The 7,255-nt window shown below is 42.9% G+C and overlaps 1 long non-coding RNA gene across 1 annotated transcript in view; it reads right to left on the reverse strand.

The window, feature by feature from the left end:
- LOC113490529 overlaps nt 1-5,703 on the reverse strand; it is a 26,337-nt gene extending 20,634 nt beyond the window's left edge. The window contains exon 1 of the long non-coding RNA XR_003400247.1: nt 5,630-5,703. This is a non-coding gene — a long non-coding RNA (uncharacterized LOC113490529). The remainder of the gene's footprint in view (nt 1-5,629) is intronic.
- Nucleotides 5,704-7,255: the final 1,552 nt, after the last annotated feature.

Below are 7,255 nucleotides of genomic sequence, written 5' to 3' on the forward strand. Positions count from 1 at the left end.
ATTCAATGTTAGAAATTTTTTATTCCATATTAAAAAAGAGAAGTACTCTATTAATCAAGAATCCTAGCTGGCTTCAGAAAGAAACTTACCTGAGAAACAGTGAAAACTCATCTTCCTAAACTGAAAAATGACAGAATCTGTACTAATAATATAAGTTATACAAAAGCAATTCAAAGTGGAAATCATATTATAGTAGTCAAACACTCCTTCCTTTTAAATAGGGATAATATTAACTCATCCAAAAACGCTGAGAAAAAATGTATGTTTGACAAGGAGTGACAGTATGACACCAGAAAAATGTCATTCAATTGTAATTGTTTATAAAATTCAGGGCACCATCTAAATGATACAACACACACACAAACACAGGTTTGCAACTGCCCCAGTCAACGTCTGCTGAAGGCTTTAAGCACCAAAAGCCTTCTAAATATCATTTCCTGACTGAGTGCCTAATTGACAGTCTTTAAATTCTTTAAAAACAGATTTGGTTTGAAGGTTGGGGTGTGTGTGTGTGTGTGTACAATTATAACTAATAGCATGCTGTATCTGTGACAACCCTTTTGCATGTTCATGGCTGAAGGAACCATCTCTGAGGGAAAACTGTTGTAGCATTTGTCACCTGAATAAAGCAGGTTTCATAATAATTTCAGCCTCGTGTCATTACATAGTTAAGAAGCAGCAATATTTTACTCATGCTAAGACAGCAAAAAAGTATTCCCACCCAAAGGATCTTTTCCTCTAGTTGCAAAGTTAGATATAAAAGTCTTTATACAGATTTCAAATTATTTGAGTATTCTACACAAAACAGTTCAGCACATTAATCGTTTCTAAATTTATTCATGAAGTTGTTTGCTTCCTTAAGATATTATGGCTTCAGTGAGATCAATTAAACATCTATTGTCCATTCCACTGGATGCATAATTTTAATTGACTACAGCTAAGTCCTACAAATTTATATACTTATCTGGTAATGCTTTGGTGGAAAACTTACTTCTATATTCTACCTGCTGAACACCTGCTCTCCTTCCTCATGGTTTTGAAAAGGATTTTGACCTTTATCACACATTGTGGAAACCAAAGCTCTTCACTATCAAAAAGCTGCAACGGAGCTGTCTGAAGCATTTGCACCCCAGTCTACAGTTTGCCTTCTACTCCTTTAAATACCTCTCCTCTATGTTTTTACCTGGCATGAAATAAAGCTGACACCTGATCTTGGATTTTGGTTTTAGATTGAAAACTAAAGTTCACACAGCCTGGGCAGATGGCAGAAATAAATTATTCTTACTGATCACAGTCTCAGTAATGGTTGAATTTTCTGTTTTTCTACTACATTGTTCTGACAGATCCTTTGTTTCATTCGTTTTTTTCCAAGAGCAGAGGCTATATTTTGAGATCGTTGCTACTGTACAAATAGAACATTATTTATCATTATTTGCTTTCATTAGAAATATTTTATTAAATATTTTCTCCTTAAAATAGAAAACTGAGCCCTCTGAGCACAGATGCTTATTTTACATCTAGAATGACACCTTTGCTAGCTTACAATATTTTTCCCATGGCTGACTTGTGACACTATGTTTGGTTAGACTTAAAGCAACAATATTAAAGTCCTTACTCCTACCAACTGTAGGTATCTGTGCCATCTCCGCCAGGTCATGCACAAGGAGTCTGATAGGGACTGAAGCAAGTAAGTGCTATCTATGGCCCCTCAATACTGCATCTTCATACTTTTAAATATTTCAAGTAGCTTTACTTGGCAAAGCTGTCTGCTTGGTAGAACTATCTAAGGTAATTTCTCTCAAATTATTCTTATTGACTAAAAATACGAAACGGGAGCATGTTTTTGGACTGCAAGCTCTTCAGGACAGGGACAGTATTATTTTCACAATGTCAGGAACAACAATGCTAGGATCCTTGGACTCTACTGTTAATCAAATAAGTTGCAGCAGATAGATGGGTAACTACGATCAAAAGCTAGCGCTCTGACTATTTGTCCTTTTCCCTCCATTATTTATTGAAGTTGTTTGGATTTGTTTACAAAAAAGAAATAACAACAAAGTTCTAAATATATGTTTTCCTGACAATGACTCAACAACAAGCTTGCATTGCTTCCCTTTACCTTGAATAGAAGCAAAGCTGATGAGAACAAAAAGCCATTTCCATTAAAATCCATAAAATCCAGACCACATAATTCACCAGTCACATGTAGCCGTTCTAACGATAGTCTTTCATCAGAAGCATTGTTCTGATTATTTTATAGGCCAAAAAGTAAAGAAAGGAAAGAGTAAGTATATCCTAATAAAATCTTCTCTTTTGACGCTGCTTTTTGAAAGCAAATAACCAGCTGTCACTCCTAAACACCAACTTACACATTCTACAAAATTAGGTAATAAGAAATTGATGTGGAGGGAGGTTCACATCTTATAATACGTGCTTTCACATTATGGAGGGAATCCTACCTGTAAATGAAAGCAGCATGAATTCATGCCAGGAATAGAGACACACACGGATACACCGACTGGGTGTCGGCCTTTGGCAGCTGAAGCAGAAGAGGAAGGAAACAGTAACAGTGCTTAGAACTTGGGCATTTCACAGTCTGCATCTTCGGATGTAGGTAAGGCTTCTCAGACTTTGCAGGGAAAAAGAAAGCAGGCATTATCCCCCATGACAGAGAAAACACGTACATCTGAGGTTCCAGCCCCTTCACTGAAGTCAGCAAGAATTTTGCCGTTGATTTTAGCGGGTGCTGGGTGGAGCCTTAAGTGACCAAGTACATGAAAATTACAGTCCTGTTCAGAGCTTTATGCACAGTTCACTGGAGGAAAAAAAAAAAAAAAAAAAAAAAGAGGCCTTTCAAGATACTCCTTACAAGAAGGAATGCCTGCCTTCCCAGGTAAGTATTCTGACACTCATTCTCCACATTTACCAAAGAATGTTGCTGTTAAATATATTACTCTCAACAGCCAGATCCTCAGATCAGCATGGTACTTTCTGTAATTATTACTGGCTATTATTGTGAGAAGCTTTTATTCATCTTATCCTTCCCCTGCCTTAGTTATGACTCATTTTCTCCTCTCATTAAAAAAAAAGAAAAAAAAAAAGTAAGAGTAGTTAAACAGCGGATTAAGTTTCTCCCTTTGCTGCTTGAGATGGTGACTATCTATCAAACTGCATCCTTTAGAAAAACACAAGCACGTATACGCCATGTTAATGAGCGTGTGATAGACAACTAAAACCGAAGTGCAAAGGTGTGTTTGATCAGCTACAAATAAACCAGCTGTAACACCAGTTAGCATCGTCGTCACTCTGGCTTTTTGTTACACTTGCTCTAACACAGCTGTACTGCTATAAAAAATTTATCCCATGATAATTATGAACAGCAGAAATATTACTCTGCTGAACAGCAAGGAAACACAGGTATCATTTCCTCCTGGGCAAAAAAACCCAACAAAAATATCTATGCAACAACAAAAAAAAGCCAACAAAACCCTCTTTGCTGTAAACTAACAGCACCCGATAGCTGAAATCCTACTTAGTTATAATTTCTGCTTTTCTCTACTAGTGCGATACACAGACCAATCCTTACACTGCTGTTCTACTTCCAGCCACAAGAGCTTCGGTTTGAATGTGTTACAGATTTTGCAGTTCCATCTCAGGCTTAAAAAAAAAAAACAGAACAAAACATGAACCATTCAGAAAAAAACCCACACAAACAACTTCTCAGGAAAGGCCTGTCTCAGGAAAAATGGCTTTACTGCAGTAGGACTTTGCAGCACTGTGCTATTAGCAGACTGTTGAACTCCTGTGGTTCTCTTTCACCTCTGGGTTTCATCACCGAAACCCAAACGAAGTCAACACAAGCGTGCCAAGGCAAAGCTTTTTGGGCTCATCTACTCCTATCCTGCTGAGTGGTAACGTCAGGAAGACTGTGCATGGGGTGGGAGCGGGGGAGGCAGCAGTGGAGGGAAGAGAGCAAAGCATTAAATTATTGAAGTGTGTTTACTGACTCCATCATGATAGCTCCATTTACAAATGCCTGGGTTACTGAAACTTAGTTCTAACTCTAAACCAGTGAGTTTCACAGGAAAGCTTTTCAATTCAACAACCCAGCTCTTTCATTCAATATAATCCAAGAAGGGAAAAGAAAGTTTAAAGAGTTGGGAGAACATAAGATAGCAACACCCAAAGCCACCTGCACACTTCCCTCCTAAATTTGGGTAAGTATTACTGAATTTTCCATATCGTTAAAAACAATGCATTCACACGGGCTTTTACCATGAAGCAAATATCTGGCCAGGTGTAAGTTTAATAAAATTGTATGCTTGTGCTAAGCACTTCTCTGCTTAACCACAGGACTTAAGGAGACAAGCAGCCACTACTAAGGCAACAGTTTAAAAAAAAAGAAAGCGTGGTGGTGGTGGTGGTGGTGTTGCCAATACGATGGCACTCCCCAAATGGGGACACATACATTTTCACTTCAGTTGCATTAGCTGAATGCTCATAACATGCAGTCCTTAAAATGCACCAGGCATGCAATACCCGGAGTATGTATACTTGTGCTTTTGCTAGAGCCTTACCCAGAAACTTTAGTCAAGTAAAAAAAAACAAACCACCTGTACTGGGTCTGGCTGAGCTGGAATTGCTTTTCCCCTACAGCAGCCCTCATGGTGCTGTGGTCTGTGCTGGGAGCTGCAGGGTGTTGGCAGCACCCTGGTGTGGGGGCTACTGCTGAGTGGTGCTTACCCAGCACCAGGGCTCCGCTGGGACGGGGTGGGCAAGATCTCAGGAGGGGACACAGCCAGGACAGCTGACCTGAACCGACCCAAGGGACATTCCAGACCCTGTGTCATCTGCTCAGTAGAAAGCTGGGAGAAAGGAGGAAGGGAGGTCACCCTTGGTCCTGCGAGGCAACCACTCCGCGTATGGGAGCCCCGCTTCCTGAGAAGGCCCCACAGCGCCTCTCCACAGCAGGGACAGAATAAATCTGTTTGCTTTTCTTGCTTCCGCATGCAGATCTTTGCTTCGCTGTGCTTATATTAAAACTGCTTTTGTTTCACCCACAAGGGTTGGTCTGTCTTACTTTCTTTCCCCTCTTTGCCCTGTTGAGAAAACAAGGGGAAAGAGGGGGAAAAGTGATAGAGCAACTTGGTGGTGTAAGGGGCCTTTCGGGCTTCTGCCTGTCTCAGCATTGCTGCTTCACCACCCCCCATCCCGCCCTCAGCACCCTGTCGTTGCCAAGGAGCGCGCCTTGAAGATGCAAAGTCCCCGATGACACCCGACGTCCGCCCGCGGCTGGAGCAGCAGCAGCCTCGGCAGCGCCCACCGAGCTGCACCCACGCGGGCCGGGCCAGACTGTAGCGGCGAGGAAGACGTGTCGTGGCTGGAGGCACCGCAGGTCGACCCCCAACGGCAAGACCACCGCGACCACCTGGGCCTGCACGCATGGAGGACCACGGGGCGGCAAATATCACCACCAGCCCCCGTGAAAATGGGAGGGCTTCCTGGAGAAATCGCGGGGACGGGGACTATAAAGGGGCTCCGTACTCCTCTCTCGGGATGCTGCTGCTGCTGCTGCTTGTTGGAGACCTCGACAGAGCCAGGAACATGCAACATCATCGGCACCAAGAACAAGCCGACGGAACATCGCTGGATCCCTGGTGGCAGTGGTGGGAACTAGCTGCATCTCTACTGTTGTCTTGCTTAGGCATTCTGACTTTTTCCTCTCTTCCTCTCTGTCCTATCGCTCTTATCAGTTGTTATAGAAAAAGAAGTTCATAACGTTGTACAGCGTCTGACCTCGTTTTGCCCTGATCTTGCGCTTGGGATCGTTTCAGAACTCTCCCTGATATCGGATCCAGACAGGTGGGTACCTGGCATTTAGCCAAAGTCAAACCACCACACCACGAAACACAACATGGACACAAAGGGTAGCAGGCATGTCCCATGGTATTCGGTAAACCATGAGGCAGCTCATGCATTAGCAGCCATTTATGCCAAGTGTCTCACGTTCACATGAACGGAAATGGCAGAACTGAGGAGAGTCTAAGGCTGTGCCATGCCCTTAATGCTTTCACAGGTGCTTCATAACTGAACTGAAAAGTCGGTTTCCAAAGTTCATTCCAGGAAAAAAAAAAAGCAGGAAAAAACCCACAAAACCCAACAACCAAACAGACAGCCCCCAAACATACATCTGTTGCTTTTAAGATGTAAGGTGGGGCAAGGCACAGTCACAAGCCCACACATAACACTTACATCCAATTATTTTCAGGCAAACATGAACACTTACAAGAACAAAATAGGTATGACAGCTCTCATCTTAGAACAGACCTAAACTTCTAGGCCTAAGAAAACTCAAGCCTTCAGCTTCCCAAATACATCTGGCCACAAACCTCCCAGAACAGTAACTAACCCAGCTCCACCACCCTCCACCTGCACAAAGCTTTCTGACTTTGGGAGACTTTTCCTGCCCACCCCCATCACTCCTCTATACGAGGTAGGAAATTTCCCATCCTCTGCCTGCCACAGGAAACTAGAATCGCCCTCCCATCCCTCTTCAGAGAACTCTGTCTGCTACGGGGTTTTTGTCCCCTTCTTCCAAGCTTTCTGCATCTGGGAAACAAAGCTACTTTAAGTTGTATTTCTCAAACCACAGCCAGCCTCACTCCTCAGACCTGACCTAAGGAGGGAGGAAACATGGTCCAGACAAACAATACAGCCGATGCCACTACTCTCTACATTCCACACTGCTGGCTCCGGCCTCCTGCCTGTGGGAGCAGCTGCCTGTCGCTTCCTACCCTCCAGCACGGGCACTGCCTCAAATCCACCTTCAAGTAAGAAGTTTTGCATTTAGAAAACAGATTTAACCAACTGGTTCGCATTTCATAAGCAGAACAAGAAGGTGCAGCATTTAAACTTTCAGCACAGAATTGAATCCATTTCCAAGTGCTTTTTCCCCCTTCATCCCTTCAGTAGCAGGTTTCTATTTTTCAAGCAAATACAGCGTTTGCTTGCAGCACCTTACAGAACACTGGATGCAATAACTCCACAATGTTGAACAAAGCCCTTTCTCACTCAGACTGTAAAGCATCTTGTACTCCTAATCTTGCCCCCCAAATATTGATCCCTTCCATGACACAGAATGTTTTGGTTGCTCTGATGTCACCCAGGACACATACTGTACAGAACACACGAGTGCATCGGCAGAAAAAAGAGTCACTAAATGAGTTACAGCAGGCTTAAGCACTACCTGAGCATG

Source organism: Athene cunicularia, unplaced genomic scaffold (assembly GCF_003259725.1).
Source record: "Athene cunicularia isolate RWA unplaced genomic scaffold, athCun1 SCF_12, whole genome shotgun sequence".
Lineage (NCBI taxonomy): Eukaryota > Metazoa > Chordata > Aves > Strigiformes > Strigidae > Athene > Athene cunicularia.